This window comes from Bos mutus, chromosome 7 (genome assembly GCF_027580195.1).
Source record: "Bos mutus isolate GX-2022 chromosome 7, NWIPB_WYAK_1.1, whole genome shotgun sequence".
Lineage (NCBI taxonomy): Eukaryota > Metazoa > Chordata > Mammalia > Artiodactyla > Bovidae > Bos > Bos mutus.
In genome coordinates this window covers 83,358,688-83,374,910 of record NC_091623.1, presented here as the reverse complement: position 1 = coordinate 83,374,910, position 16,223 = coordinate 83,358,688, and the positions used below count along the sequence as shown (strand labels likewise).

The 16,223-nt window shown below is 57.9% G+C and overlaps 1 protein-coding gene across 3 annotated transcripts in view; it reads left to right on the top strand.

Annotated features, from left to right (window-relative positions):
- Positions 1 to 3,628: 3,628 nt before the first annotated feature.
- The window catches only part of SBNO2 (strawberry notch homolog 2), a 42,280-nt gene continuing 29,685 nt past the window's right edge, over positions 3,629 to 16,223 (top strand). For 2 of the 3 annotated variants that reach the window (XM_070374269.1, XM_070374267.1), the window contains exon 1: positions 7,163 to 7,313. The gene's annotated coding sequence lies outside the window, so the exon portion shown is untranslated. Of the gene's footprint in view, positions 3,748 to 7,162; positions 7,314 to 16,223 lie in introns of those variants that run through there. The other variant, XM_070374268.1, reaches the window with a different exon arrangement.

The following is a 16,223-nucleotide window of genomic DNA, read 5'->3' as shown; positions in this document are numbered from 1 at the left end:
GTTATTACATCTCTGGGTTGTGACAGTTTTTCAGACTTACTTTGTTTTTACTTATTTATTTATTTATTATGGCTGCATTACAGGGTATTTGGGACCTTTGTTCCCCTGAGCAGATGTCGAACCTGTGCGCCCGCATTAGAAGTGTGGAGCCTTAACCACTGGACCACCAGGGAAGTCCAGATTTTCCTTGTTTTTGATATCTGGACAGCTTTGAAGGGAGACTGGTGGGATATCTTGTAGAATGTCCCTTGATTTTTTCCAGTATTGTTCTCAGACCTTCACAGGCAGCGCTAGTGGTAAAGAACCCATCTGCCAATGCAAGTAGATGTAAGAGATGTGGGTTTGATCCCTGGGTCAGGAATATCCCCTGAAGGAGGGCATGGCAACCCACTCCAGTATTCCTGCCGGAAGAATCTCATGGACAGAGGAACCTGGTGGGCTACAATCCATAGAGTTGCACAGAGTCAGACACGACAGAAAGCAACTTAGCATACATGATGTTGTTCTCAAGGTTAGACCAGGGTGATGGGCTTGGGGAGGAAGACCACAGGGTGAGGAGCTATCCCAGCCCATTACAACAAGGGTCCCTGCTGTCCACACTGAAGATCACGGTCAGTGGTCATGGAATTTCTCCAGTGTGTCTGAAACCTGTTTCTTTTGGAGGCCTTCCTGGGATCTGAATGCAACTTTAGGATTTCATGACAACTTGATTGTGACATCTGTCACCCCTTTGATTACAGGGTTGATTGCCTTTTGCTTTCTCTTTCGTTAGTCTGGTGAAATTCACATGACATACAATTAACTGTTTTAGTATTATTGCTTATTTATTTTGGCTACTCTGTGCCCAGACTTTGTCTAGTTGTGGCAAGCAGGGGCTACTCTCTAGTTGGGGTATGCGGGCTTCTCTTGTTCATGAGCACAGGTAGGGCACTTGCACATCAATAGTTGTAGCACATGGGCATATTTGTCCCTTAGCTTATGAGATTTTCCCTGACCAGGGATATTGAACCTGTGTCCCTTGATTGGCAGGTGGACTTTTAACCACCAGGGAAGTCCACAATGGACCATTTTAAAATGTACAGTCCCGTGGCGTTTAGTACATTTACCTTGTACAACCACCACCTCTAATTTCAAAACATGGTCATCACCCCTTTAAAACATCGAATCCCCAATAAGCAGTCATCTTCACCCCCTCCCTAGCCCCTGACAACCAGGAACCCACTCTCTGTGTCTGTGGATCTTCCTGTTCTGGATGTTTCCCATCAGTGGAATCACACCCTGTGTGTCTGTCTGTCTGCTTCTGTCACTGAGCATCATGTTCTTGGGGTCCATCCATGTGGTACAGAGTGTCAGGGCTTCATCCCTTTTCATGATGAATGATGTTCCTGTGTGTGGAGGGACTGGTGTGTGTGTCCACCCATTAACTGAAGTTGACGTTGTTCCTGTTCAGTCGTGTCCAACTCTTTGCGACCCCATGGACTGCAGCACACCAGGCTTCTCTGTCCTTTTCACCATCTCCTGGAGTTTGCTCAAATTCATGTCCATTGAGTTGGTGATGCCATCCAACCATCTCATTCTCTGTCATCCCCTTCTCCTCCTGCCTTCAATCTTTCCTAGCACCAGGGTCTTTTCCAAAGAGTCAGCTCTTCGCATCAGGTGGCCAAAGTATTGGAGCTTCAGCTTCAGCATCAGTCCTTCCAATGAATATTCAGGGTTGACTTTCTTTAGGATCGACTGATTTGATCTCTTTGCAGTCCAAGGGACTCTCAGGAGTCTTCTCCAGCAACATAGTTCAAAAGCATCAATTCTTTGGTGCTCAGCCTTCTTTATGGTTCAGCTCTCACATCTGTACGTGACTACATTAACTGAAGTACATGGGGTTGTTTCCACTTCTGTTATGAATTGTGTTGTGATGAATGTTTTTTTAAAACATTTTTACCATAACGTCCCCAAGCTCACAGTGATCCTCACCAAATTCTCACAAAAACCCTCCAAAGGAGGTACTGTGATTTTTCCATTTTACAGGTGGAGAAACTGAGGCACGTGGAGGTTAAGTAACCTGCCTGGGGTCCCAGAGCCACTAGCAGAGCTGGGATTTGAACCCAGGAGGTAGTAACCTCATGCTCTGCTACTGGAGCTCCATCCTCTTGGCTGGTCATTTGTACAGCCCTGGGGATATCAAATGACCAGCTCAGTATCCCACTTGGAGAACAGCTCTGATACCCCCAAATTCTCACCCTTTGTAACCCAGCTTCCTGGCTTCACCCAGCAGGTTCTGATGGGGACTCCTGAGCTGAGGCTGGGGAGTCTGGCTTCTCCCTAAGCCTGGGGGCAGATCCCACAGAGTGATCCAAATGCCCCCGATGCCCCTCAGGAACCTGGCCACTTGCACGCCACTGGAGCCTGGACATGAGTCAGCTGGTCCCCGCCTGGCTTGGAATTTCCCTGTGGGTCCGGGCAGATCCAAGGTGAAGGTTCAGGAAGTCCCAGCACAGGTGACATCAGTGCTCAGAGCTGGCTGTGGTTTATAGCCGGGAGGTCAGGCTGGGGCAAGGCAGGGCCTGGTCCACCTGCCTGGATCCTCCTCTGGCACTTGTGTTGCAGGGACCTGTCCTGCGCCACAGGGGCAGGGGGCCCATTTCCTTATGACCCAGGAGCATAACGGATGTGTCCGGTGCTCTGTTCTATCCCTCGTGCCTGGCCCCGGGATGATAAACATTTAGTGGATGAATGCATGGCATGGCACCAAAGCTGAGGTCCACCTCCTCCCCTCACCACAGCCCTCCCACCCTCCTCTGGGTAAGCACCCCCCACCCCTGGCCTACATCTACTCCTGCTCCCCTCACCAACCACCCCCACCTTGGCCAGCTCACTACTGGCCCTGGATAGAAAGAAATGCAGAGGGACTTCCCTGGGGTTCCAGCAGTTAAGAATCCACCTTCCAATGGAGGGGAAGCGGGTTAGATCCCTAGTTGGGGAACTGGGATTCTACATGTCTCAGTTAAGCCTGTGCACTGCAAATAAGATTCAATGCAGCCAAAAAGAAATAAATAAGAAAGAAATACAAACTTTGGCTCTTTTGGCTTTGGGGCAACAGCTCCACCTCCTCCAGCCTCTGTCTTTCCACCAGATGAAATTCGCAGATGTGGCCTCTTGTCCAGCATATGTGGCAGATCAGGTGACCTCCAGCCCTACCCTGACCATACCATACCATTGCTTCAGAACCTTCAGTGGCTCCCTAGTGCTCCAAAGGCCTCGCCCTAGCTTTCTGTTGGGTGGGGGGTGGGAGGAAGGGTAACAACACCTCCTCCCTCTTCGCAGCCTCACTGCCCGTGCCCCCCATAGGTGTTCCTTGGGACCTTGGCACATGCCAGCTCTCCCCCTACACTTCTTCCCCTGTGGGCTTGGTGGGTGAACTGCTGATCTTTCTTCCCCTCCCACCTGCTCCCCAACCTCAGGGCCCAGCCAGGACCCAGCCTGGGGTTGGGGGGTAGTAGTCAGGTGTCACATTTAACCCCTGCAACCCTGGTGTCCCCGGCCCAGCGGAGAGGCGGGAAGCCCTGTCTGGGGCGGATCTCAAACCTGTTGGACAGGTTTGCGGTTCCCAGAAGTGGCCCCGGCTCAGAGGCAGCCTAACCGAGCCTGGCAGGATCCAGCTCCCGGTCAGACCCGGCGGGAGGGAGCTGTAGGGCCCTGGAAATCGCCAGCCAACGCCGGTGACTGAGGACGCCTCGGGGCAAGTGTCAGGTGGGCACAGAGGGGGCGTGGTGGCTGGACAGGGCGGAGTCGGCTCCGTGTGTGCGGGAGGACTGGTGGAGCCGGGGACAGAGGTTGGGACGAACCGAGGGACAAGGGGACAGCGATCGAGAGAGAGACTCGGGGTGGGGGCGGAGGAAAGACGGAAAGTGACCGGAGGCCGGGGGACACGGACATGGCTCGTGGGACCTTGCTGCCTCGGTTTTCTGTTCTGCACCCTGGAGGCGCCGACTGGGTCTCCAGGAGGAGAGAAAAAAGGAGAGCCGGAGAAGAGATGGGAAAAGGAGAGGAGGCGGGGAGAGGAGGGGAAAGGGAGCCGGGAACCGACCACTGGGCTGGGGGGAAGCGGGTGCAGAAAGGAGAAGTGGTGAGGGACCCGGGCCCGGAGGAGCCGGGAGGGAGGAGGCGCTCCGCGGCCCGGGAACGCTGGGGCTTTCCAGAATGTGGAGAAACAGGAAGTGGCGAGTCCCCGCCCCTGCCCCCGGGCCGGGTCCACCTGCCCCGCCTCACCTGCTCATCACCCGGCTCCTCCTCCCTGGGCGGGCCTAGCTCCGGGGTCCTTCCCGGGAGGGAAACCGAGGCTGGTGGGGGACACCTGACTTAGGCCGAGAATCGCCTGGCTCAAAGGCAAGCCCCCAGTGATCTGACCTCCATCCGTGTGAAGTTTTCTGCTCTTTTGAAATAATGATCCGCATGGGGAACTCGCCTGTGTGTTTGGTGCTAACATCTCGCCCATTTAGCAGGTGGGAACGCCAAGGCTCCGCGAGAGGGAGCCGCTCGCCAGGGCTTCTCCTGGGTCCCATTTCTGTCCGTGGTACTTCCCACGTCGAGTGCCTGAATTTCACCAATAAAAACATAGGACTTCCATCCCAGTTAGATGTGAATTTCAGATACACGGAGGGTAGTTCTTTGGTATAAATATAGCCCTAACGTTGCCTGGGCTCTACTGGCAAGAAAAATTATTCTTCCTGTACTTGAAATTCACACTTAACTTTGTGTCCTGCATTTTATATGGCGACCCTACTTCCTTGAGCCTGGTCAAAGTGTCTGGGGGACAGTCAGGTGCCCCTCCATGGGGCAGGGGCAGAGGGAGGGGTTGAAGAAGAGGCTCTTTAACTTTAAACAGAACTCCACCAGCAGACCCGTGGTCTTCTGTGAGCCTGTCCCCACCAGATGAAAAGCCTTGGTCACTTCTGACGATTGAATGGGGTCACTTAGGTGACCCCATGATCCAGACATTCACCTGGAAACATTCATAACATCTTAATACTAGGCACTGTTCATTTAGCTGTCTGAAAAATAATAGCCACTATTATCTGTGGGAAATGGAGGCACAGAGAGGTTAAGTCACTTTCTGGGGGTCACACAGCACCTAGGGCCAGGTTTTGAGCTCCAAAGCAGCATCCATTCTGGTCTCCCAGGCTGCCTTTCGCAATTCCCTGGAAATCCCCAAATCTGACTAATTCCCTAGACATCCCCAGACTTGGCAGTTTCCTCCATGCTGAGATGGCTGGACCCACCCCGGCCTGGGCAAACTGCCCCCATTTCAGGCAGAATTACCCATAGAGATCTCGTGCTTTTCTGAGGTGGACGTGGTGGAGGTCAAGTCCACGCCTTTCAGCGGCTCTCTCTGTGACCTGGGCCATCTGTGGAACAGTTCTGCGCCTCAGTTTCCCCACCGGCAAAATGCAGGTACTATCAGTCAGACCCCAAAGGGCCACAGTGGGGGCAGGGCCAGCTTCATGGGTGTGTAACTTGGGACTTCACTCAGGCCTGGAGCTTGGGGGGCTGTGCTCAGTTTAACGGTCCCAGTCTTGAAGTTCTTGCTACTTTTTGAACAAGGGGCCCTGCGTTTTCACATGTCACTGGGCCCTGCAAATTGTTTGATGGTGTTGTGTGAGCAGAAACTGGAACATGCCACCAGATGGTCCGCAAATCAGTTTATTCACCCTTTTGAAGCTTAAGTCTGTTGCTCAATTGGATTTCTTCTCATTAGCTATAAAGAATAGTTCCAGGGTCAGGGTTACAACTCAATTGCCAAAGAACGCACGCCAAAGTGAAGCTCCATCTGGATATGACTTCTCTCTGGGTCCCAGTTTCCCCATCTGCTCCCTTGTGCCTGTGGGTTTGGGTACAGGAGGTCCTGAATTTTTACGGCAAACAGATTTTTTCTTTTTTTGGCCACACCCCATTGGGTTGGGATCTTAGTTTCCCAACCACGGATTGAACCCACACCCCCTCCAGTGGATGCAAGGAATCTTAACCACTGGACTGCCAGGGATGTCCCAAGGCAAACAGATTTTTTAAACATACTCATCTTCCTTACCAGATCTGGCCTTTGAACAGCTTTTAATTTGCTCTTCCTAAGTTTAACTGTCTGGGAAACTCCTACTTGAACTTCAAAGCCTCAGCCTCAACACCCTCTCAACACCACCCTCCATGATGCCCTAGGCAGACTTTGTTCCTCACTGGCCCTATGCCTGATCTTGCAGATGGGAGTGTCTGGTCCCAGCTCTGTTTCCCCTAGACTGGAGGCTTCCTGAGGGCAAGGATGAGAACTGAGTCCTCTCTGGGGGCCCCGGACTTGTCCAGCTCAAGGCCAGGCACATAGCAGCATCCATAAGAGTTCACTGAATAGACAAGCAAGTGAAGAGGTGGCCTCTAAATTCAAGGGGTTGGACCAGGTACAGGAGGTCTCTGGCTGGCTGGTGAGGTGGGTCCAGCAAAAGGCGGCAATGTCTTCATTCCCTGCTGGGGAGGGGGTGGTGCCTCCTGCACTGGCTCTGTCTGACCTGCCAGGCCCAGCCCCTGGTGGGTCCAGTAGTTGCCAGTCACAGGAACACAGCAGGCCTGTGCCACAGCTGAGTCCCATCCTGTGCCTGACAATGAGGCAGATCCCAGCGTTGTTTGCATGAGGCCCCTGGAAGCCCTGATGGGGAAGGAGACAGCAGGGAAGCCACTCAGGTCTCAAGGCCCCTGCCTGAGAGGATCCTGCTTTTCTCAGGGTGGCCTCTGGGGCTAATCAGACCCTGTGTGCCTGGCTCCCTGTCCGGGGGCGGGTGGTCCCAGGACTCCTATTCTAGACTGGAGATAGATTAATGAGCAGACTACTATTGGTAGGGAAGCAACAAAGAGAGGGAGCATGATAGGGGGACCCAGGTCCCTTTCAGATGGTTGCGAGGCCAAGGTCTGGGCTGTCCGAGAACCCCAGTGGCTGAAAGGTCAGGGTCAGAGTGCACCAGGGGAGGGCAGAGTTATGCAAAGATCTGCAGGTAGGCATTGTACTTCATGCTGCAGAGGAGGAAACTGAGGCTCACTCGAGAATTCGAGCCCCTTCCAAAGGCAGAAGGGCTTCAAGGGGCTGGGGGAGGGGGGTCACCGCGAGAAGGCCCCGCGCCCAAACCCCGCCCACCAGAGGTTCCGCCCCCACGGCATGACCGGAAGTGCGCGAGCCCCCCCAAGATGGCGCTCGAAACCCGGAAGTGAGCGCTGCCGCGGCGAAGCTCGGAAAAACGGAGGCGCCGCGGGCTCCGCGCCCGGCCGGACCCGGGTCCGAGGTGAGGCGCGCCCGGCTCCACCCCTGGCCCGCTCCCGCTACCCCTACCCGGCCAAGCCGCTCTCCCCGGCCCGCGCAGGCCATGGCACCTCGCGGCCGCCCGCGCCCCGAGCCGGGGGTTACGGAATTCTGGGGTTCCGGGACCGCGGGCGAGGGGAGCGCGGCGGCGTATCCCCGCCCTCATGGGCGACCCCCTGATCCCGCCCTCCGCCGCGACCCTCCCGATCCCGTCCTTCGCAGTCAACTCTAACCCGGTCCTCGGCGACCCCGGACCTTGCGCCGCTCCGTCACCCCCGCCTGACACCCGCCTTGGCATGAACCCTGAAACAGGGCGACTCCCAACCCTTTCCTGTCTCTTTCCTCGCTGATTCCCTGATCCCCCTCTATCTGGCGGTCCCTGGTGATACCCGGACTTCACTTTGGTGACCCTTGACCCCGTGCTTCTCTGCTACTCTCCTGCACTTGGTGATTTCCTGGCTGCTCCCGGGTCATTCCTTGACTCTTCTCTTCTTGTGACTCTCCAGCTCCGTAACTATAGCCCCTCCCTCTCTGGGTGACCCCTGATCTCAGGCTCCTCGCAGATTCCCACCCTTTCTCCGCAGTGACCCTTCTCCCCAGATTCCTGCAGTCCTGGCTTCTCCGCCCTGCGTTTTTACTGGTGCGATCCCATGGCCTTGGGATGGGACCCTTGCTGGTATAAATTGAGCAGGCAGAGCATGTTGGGTGGGAGTGTCTCCTGGAGCTGGGCGGGGAGCGCTGGTGGGCAGAGGTGGCCCCCACCCCAAGGCTGCCGAGACCTGGAGCCTGTGGAGCAGTAGCCTGTGTGGATTGATGGGGAAGGTGAGGTGTCCTCCCAGCACCAGAGCACTGGCAGGGAGAAGCTGGTGCCTGGGAGCAGAGGCGTGGATAGCCAGGCAGGAGTGTCTAGCATCATGTTGTTACATTCTGGAAAGGGAGAGAGAGCTGAGTGTGGGAAGTGTGTTGGTCCTGCCTACCCTGGGCCTCCTTTCTGCCTGTCCACTGCCTGATTGGCCAGGTATGGTCCCCTCTGTTTGCACCTGGCCTGGAAGCTGTCTGGGAGGAAGCCTGCTGGCAGTTGGAGGGGTGGTGAATGTTGCACCTGTGATGAGGGGGGCTGGTGTTGGACAGACTTCAGGTGGGAACCTGCCTACCTCCTGCCAGGCTAGGTGACCCACCTCAGAGGCCAGTGTGGTGGATCTGTCCCTGCAGGAAAGATTCGAGGCAAGTGGGGTTGGGCCCCCAGAGTCCAGAGGGAAGAAGGGCCACCTGTCAGAGGCTGAGGTTCCAGGGAAATCTGGAAATCCAGCCTGAGCTGGATCTGACCCTGATTTTGTGTCCCCGCCTGGGGCTCTGTGTACCTGACTGGGGGCGGGGGGGCTCAACAGTTACAGAAGCTGCAAGCAGAGGAGTGGCTGTGTACCCCATCCTTGGGCTGAGACTTGGGCCTGCTGGGCGGCCTGGGGAGGCCACTCCCTGCCCATCTGCACTTTTTCTTCCAAAGGCCCTGTATTTTCCTAGGGGAGTCCCCAGAGGTGGGTGATGGCTCCTCAGGGCTGTCTGCTTGGGCCCTGGGTGAATGGGCAGGAGATGGGTGATCCCCGGACACCCCTGAGCCGGGGAGACCCAGGTGGGCATCGGACAGACCCTGGGGAGTCTGACAAGCGTGAGATGCTATCCCCAGGGACAGCCAATGTGAGGACCTAGGGGAAGGCATTCGGGGATTTCAGAGGACGGGAGGGCCCTTTGTTTAACTCTGCCTCTGAGCAGATGTCTGCTCACACCTGTCTGGAGCTGGACCTGCCGAGTGTGTGTGTGTGTGTGTGTGTGTGTGTGTGTGTGTGTGTACGCGCGCACATTTGGGGGAGATGTCTATGCTTTGATAAGCGGGTGAGGGGCTTTGTTTCCAGGGGAACCTGTGTGGCAGAGCGCAGAGGAGGCAGTTGGCTTTGAAGTTGGGGTGGGGCAGCATTGGCCTCAGGTGTGCAGTCCAGGGCCAGGTCTCTCCAGCTGCCTGACCACCCCGACCCTTGGTGGGGTGGGGAACAGAGGCTGGACCGCCACTGCGGACATGACCAGCTGGCTGGCCCAGCTCATTTCTAGTAAAGTCTCAGAGCACCCCCCACCCCACCCCCACCAACCAACAGGAGCTGGGCCGGAAACGCTGACCCAGCAGAGGGCTCTGGCCTCATGAGCGAGCCGGCTGGGAATAAAGAGGCAACTGTGTCCAGTCTCCAGAGGCTGCCTCCCTCCTCACAGGGCCTCCGCCCCGTGAAGCTTTCACAGTTGCTGGCGGGGGCGGGGTCTGCCTGTTCCTCATGTGGGGTCAGGTCATGGAGAGGTGGGGGCACCTAGAGTCTGACACGAAGAGTGGGGACACGGGCCCCCTGGGCAGCCGCACAGGTCCAGGGTGTGTGTGTGAGTCTGCCCACGTATGTGCCAGTGTGTGTCTGTGGACACACATGTGCAGCAGTGCACGTACTTGCTGGAGTGTGCGTGTGTCACGTGTGAGTGCTGCGTGCACACGTGTGCGTGGTGTTGCCTGTGTGCATACATGTGAGAGTTCATGCATGTGTGCCTTGCGTACGTGCAATCAGTCAGTGGGCCAGCTTGGAGCATCTCCAGCCACTTTTCCGCAGCCAAGGGCTGCGTGGTCAGGCTCAGGGAGGGCTGGCTGCAGCCAGCCGCCTGGGGTGGCCAGGAGCAAGGTCACTCAGGCCCAAGCTTGGCCAGCCCTGCTCGCCCACCATCTCCCTGTCTGCTCAGCCCAGATACGGCCTGGTGTCTGTGGGCCCGTATTCCCCCTGGAACTGCCCTCTCCCCTGCTGCTGGCAGGTCAGTCCCCCTTGGGACAGCTGAGCAAGGCTGGGACAGAGCCAACTTTCTGCATCTTTCTGCCATGGTGACAGCTGCCAGCCTCCCTTGCTGGGGGGTGTGGCTGCCCTGTCCTCAAGTGGGTGTCTCAGGTGAGGACGATTTCTGATGCTCTGGGCTGGCCCAGGTACCCACTGCTAAAGCCTGTCATTTATATATGGTGATGTGGATCCTGAGAACACAATGCTCAGTGAGGGAAGCAGACACAGAACGACACGCACGGTGCGATTCCACTGATGGGAAACGTCCAGAACAGGCAGATCCACAGACACAGAGAGTAGGTTCCTGGTTGTCAGGGGCTGGGGAGGGCGTGGGGGAGACTACTGATGGGAGTGAGCTTTTCTTTTGGGGGTGATGGAATGTTCTGGAATTAGATGGAGGTGGTGGTTGCACAAGTCTGTGGATGTATTGAAGGCCACTGTGCTGTTCACTTTAGATGGATGAAGTATATGGCACGTGAATTGTGTCTCCATAAAACAGAAAAGTAGTTAAAAGAGAGAGACAAAAAAAAAAAAGACAGCAGGGCCTGGCCTGGGGTGAGTGGGTGTCGGCTGGCCCCACGAAGAGGGCAGAGGAGGTGCTGTCTCCCTGTTTTATGGAGGGTGAACAAGACTCCCCTGGGAGCTCCCCAAGCCCCAGCTCTGCCCTGACAGCTGCCGGCAGGAAGTGGGCTTGTGGGGAGGCAGGCTCCTGGTGCAGGGGTGCCTGAGCCGGGTGTGGGCAGTAGGAGGTCCAGGAGCCCCTCCCTGAAGCCTGGCCCTGTGGGAGGAGGCGCCCTGGTAGCTGTAGATGGTAGTGCCCTGACGCTCCTGTAGGCTCCCGGTTGGCTGCGATACCCGGCACGTTTCCCAACCCCTCCCCCTCCACCCCCCCATTACTGTGACTCCTCTCCGGTCAGCCCTACACTCCCCCTGTGCTGCCCACGGGGCAGAAAGGGAGTCCACGGCCAGCTATGCTGGGACACTTCAGGGAAGGCGTTGACTTGACCCCTGCAGGGGGTGGGGCGGGGGAGCAGTGGTCACCCAGTACCTCCCTGGGTCCTCAGGCACCCCTTCCGTGCCAGGCGCTGCCTAGCCTCCCCTGGGCCCCAGAGAGGGGCAGGTGCCTCCAGCCTGGCCTCCGTCCCCAAGTGAAACTGAAAGTGGCCTCCCTGGCCTTCCTGCCGGGCCACATCCCGGAAGGCTGGCGCCTGGCATTTCCCGGGAGTCCCGGGTGGGTGGGAGTCACAGCAGGCTGAGGTCAGAGGCTGACCCAGGAAGTGGGGACGAAGTGGGGAGGAGTAGTATTGCGGGGCAGGGGGCCTGTGTGGCTCTGAGTCACAAACTCGGATGGGGTGAGAGTCCCGCCCAGAGATGCCCAGAGCCAGCAGGAGCCAGGGCCCCCCCGCCCCCGGAGGTGAGGTGCAGTGAGGGAAGGCTGATCTAGGAACTGTGACAGTAGGGGCAGGGGTGGATGGACAAGCCTGAGCACTCCGCCCCTGAGCTCTCTCCTATTCTGAACATTCTGGGTGTGTCCTCAAAGATCAATGCCACCAGGGCCACTCTTCCCCAGCTTGAGGGTGTGGCTTCGCCCTGGAAGCTGCAAAGTGGGGTAAGAGACCCCTCCCTACCACCTACCAATAGCCCTGTGGGGGCCCTTCTGCTGTCGCTTGGGGTATGTCAGCTGACTGGAGATTTGAGGGGGGGTTTCATCAGATTTGGGAGCTCAGCCTGTTGTCTGGGGGGCAGGACTCAGAGTGAGTGAGCCCCCAGGTGGGCGTCGGGGGCTGTCCGGGACACCCTTGGGGGTGGGTGATCTTTACCGTGGGAACCTGGAGGAAGGCGCCCCATGCTGGGACAGAATTGGAGTGCAGCTGCCCCCACCAGATCCAGACCTGCCACTTGACTTGCAGAACCTGCCCATCTAGACTCCCCAGCACATTCCTGCACTTGAGAGGGGGAGGCCCCACCAGCCTACAGCTCCTCCGTGGCGCTGAAGAGGCTGCCCCGTGAGGGGCCACTGGGGGCTTCATCACCTCCAGGCACTTCTGGGGTCTTACTGTGCCTAGCCCTACCGGCCACCTGTCTACTCACGGGCTGTGTCCTAGCTGTGTTCTGGGGTCAGCTCAGTAAGGGCCCCGGAGATGCCCCCGTCCTGATCCTGGGACCTGCAGATGTGTCCCTTCACATAAAAAGGGATTTTGCAGGTGGGATTAAACTAGGGGCCCTGAGATGGGGTGACCCTGGGTCCCTGGGGCTCCAGCATCATCACGGGGTCCTCATGAGCCGAGGACTCTCTCCAATGAGGCCAAAAGGGACGGAGGGTCAGAGTTCAGTGTCTGTGTGCTGCGACTGCGGCTGCCCTAAGCATGGGGCAGCCCCTTGGAGAGCTCTGCCCTGCTGGCAGTGTCAGCGCTGAGCCAACCTTGGGAGACCCAAAGCCAAGGCTGGTAAGCTTGCTTGGACGTCTGACCTGCAGGCCTGGGGGAGGATTTGAGTTTGTGGATGCTCATCTGCACAGGAAAAGCAGACATAGGCCTGTTGGTGGGTCTTGGGACCCCTGCTGCTGCGACTTAGGAGTGTCTGCCCTCTTCCCAGCACAGACCCTTTCTCCTGCGGCACAGGGGTGCCCTTTGGCTTGGGCGAAGGTCTCTTGTGATGTTCTTGGCACCAGGCTGGACCATAGGAGCCCAAGGAGGGCGCTGGCCAGTCTCACCACTCGCCCGGGACTAGTGTGATCTAGCCGTGGGGAGCACCCTCCTCTCTCCATCTCTGGGCTCTCCAAGGAGCTGGGCAGAGGGACGTGGTGTGCCAGCTGGCCTGAGACTCTTGTCATCAAGCAGCAAGCGTCAGGAGGAACAGACTCTTCTCCCTGCCGACCCTGGACATCAGTGTCCAAGGACTAGGATGTCAGGCCTGCGGGATTCAACTTAATGTCCACTCAGGGGAGGAAGATCCGGGGGTCCAAGGAGACCACAAGCTCAGTGTATCTAAAGCCTTTTCAAGACCACGAATAAACACGAGCCCTGAACAGGCACTTCCCAGAAGAGGAAGCCTGCGTGCATGTGCCCTGTCATCATGGGCAGCCACTCCAAACCTGTCCACACAGATGCAGGTTGGAAGGTCCATCAGCTGCAAGGGGAGGCCAGCTGGAGTGCCATCCTGCGGGCTCTCTCCTGATAAGGCTGGACTGCACCTGAGAGTGGGGACCAGGGATCAGGGCCCCGAGACCTAGGCTCAGCATTTCCAGCTGTGACTAAAGAAGCTCCTTGTCCTCATCCCCCTTCCCTTCTGGGCTATTGACTAGGTATGAAGGGCTCCATGCCCCTAAGCTGTGTCCTCAGAGCTGGTGGGGGTGCTGGCTGACCTCCCGAGGGCTGTGAGACTCTGACAGGTCCTTATAGATTTGAGGTGGCCCTCTAGGTGTGGGAGCTGCTTTGAGAAGCACCTGGCTTGCGGTCGGCCCTCAGAGTACCCTCGGCCAGCAGCTCTGTGCCCGCTAGCGCACAGGTCTGCGGGCGCAGACACAACCAGCGCAGGTGACCCTGAATCGGTGCCCACAGGACTCAGCCTTAGGGTCTCCTCTTCTACATAAACGTTCATTTCCTCAAACATCACTCCGTCACCTGGGTCTGGGGTTGGTTCTCCTCCAGCTAGGGTTTGTCTTTGCCTTCCATCTGAACGTCCATGGGCGGCTGTAACAGCTGACCACAGGCTCAACTTAAACCACAGGGATTTACTCTCCCAGTTCTGGAGACCAGCTGTCTGAGATCAAGGTGCAGCAGGGCGGTGCTCCCTCCACCCACTCCAGGAAAGGGTCCTTCCTTCCTCTCCCAGTTTCTGGAATGGCCTGTGGTCCTTGGTGTCCTGGCCTTGTGGGCACAGCACCCGTCTCTGCCTCCATTACCACACGGCCACTCCCAGGGTCTCTGTGTCCAGATTTCCCTCTTGTAAAGACACAGGCCCCACCACCCCATCTTAACTGGTTTTGTCTGTGAAGAGCCTGCTTCTAATTAAGGGCCTGTTCCTGGTGGACCTGAGCTTGGGGGTCACCCCTCTCTCCAGCATGCCTCCTCTGTTCCGTCATTTCCGCCCACACACGCTGGGCCCTCCTCCATAGCCCTCTGCCTCCATTGCCCACCAGCTGGCCCTGTGTCCCCATGTGTCCCACCTGAGTACCTGGCCTGGTCAGTCAGTGAGGAGGGGCCCCTGAGGCTTCCCTTGGGACCCACCCCCTCCCTTTTTGGCCCACCCACGGAGATGGCCATCCAGGGGCCTTTGCCCTTCCAGGGGTCCTGACAGAGTAAGCTATGCCAGCCAGCCCAGATGGGACCTCAGGACGTGGCCAGTGCCCCCAGAACAGAGCTCCTTCCCCTTGCCTGACCTTCCCTACCCCTCTGCCCCTCCGACTGCAGCACATCCTGACCCAGCTGGACCCCTCTATCAGGAGTAGAGGAGACTCTCCGACTACCCCTGCTGGGGACTGACCCTAGGCTTTCTCTGACCAGTAGGGCAAGAAGGGGCGTCCGCACCCCAGCCCTCCCCCAGACATCCCGGACCCGGCCCCCTGATTCCACCCAGGCCACTGCCCCCACCAGCCCCCCAACTCATTCCCCCATCCCAGATCCCAGGGCCAATGCTCAGAGTCTAGCCGAGGGGTGGCCAGAGGGACTGCTGTCCTGCGGCCTGGGGGAGACTGGCAGGTCCCTGATGCCTGGAGAGGGGGTTCCTGGGGGGCCTGGTAACACGTGACCACCTGGGCCCAGGCAGCACCAGGCAGGGGTCCGGGTGGCTGGTTCCGAGGGTGCCTGGGAGGCTGAGCCCTTAGTGCGCATCAAATGGCCCACTCTTGGGGCACTGGCCCTGCACTGAGGTCTGGCCAGGGCACCGAGGTGAAGTGGGCTCAGCTGAGAGGCAGGAGTGGCCATGGTCACCCACCAGCTGGATGTATCCCAGGGATCAGGCTGCCCCAGACCTGGCCTCTTCCCACATTCCATCCCTTGCCCCACCATCGTCCTGTCCAGGCCACCAATTCCTTGATCTTTCTGTTGTACAATGACTCATTTGAAATGTGATCTCAAAAGGAAATCCTGCAACTCAAAGCTGGATGAAGTGCTGGCCCCTCCCCGAGAGCACCTTGCGAGCAGCCCTGCTGCACGTGCCATGGGGCTCACGTCTCAGCAAACATATGCTGTGGTCCGGCCTCCTTCATACCCGGATAGTGCAGCCTCTGAAGCTTGGGAGCTGGTAATGCTGTCCTGACCCCAGGGAGGTGGGCAGGTTGGGGCCGCTCAGCAGAGGTCAGAAAGTTAGGGGATGGGAGGACTGTGTTTGAGTGTGCAACAGGGTGAAGTGGGCTGAAGTTGGTGGTGGGGCCCAGAGATGACCTTGAGTCTGGGCATCCAAGGACGGCGATGCTGTAAGGGTGGCCTCTGGGGCTGTGGGGATGGTGGTGGGCACAGTTTCAGCCCCACCCCAGCCCCTGACAACCAGGAACCCACTCTCTGTGTCTGTGGAGCATCCTGTTCTGGACGTTTCCCGTCAGTAGAATCACACCCTTTGTGTCCTTCTGTGTCTGCTTCTCTCACTGAGCATTGTGTTCTCAGGGTCCATCCACATGGTAGCGAGTGTCAGGGCTTCACCCCTTTTTGTGGTTGAGGGGTGGTCCCAGGTGTGGAGGGACACGTGTGTTGATCCATCACCCGCTCGGGGACACTCGGGCTGTATATGCCCTTTGGCTGTTGTGGATGTGAGTGTTCAGGTTGCTGTGTGGGTGTGTCTCCATTCCCCCGGCTGGACACGTGGGAGCAGGACTGCTACCTCCGAGGTTACTGTGTAGCCAGGGGAGGTGCTGCCAAGCCCCAGGTGGCACCATGTCCCCTCCCCCCATTTGGGTTCACGATCCCCAGCGGCCCTCTTGACTCGCAGCCCCATTGATCCCCTCCCCACAGCGCCCCCCCAGGTCTAGGTCTGAATGCTCTGCTTGGTCAGAGAAGACCTCTGGGGTCCCCAGGGCATGCCCCCCCACATGTCTTGGTAGG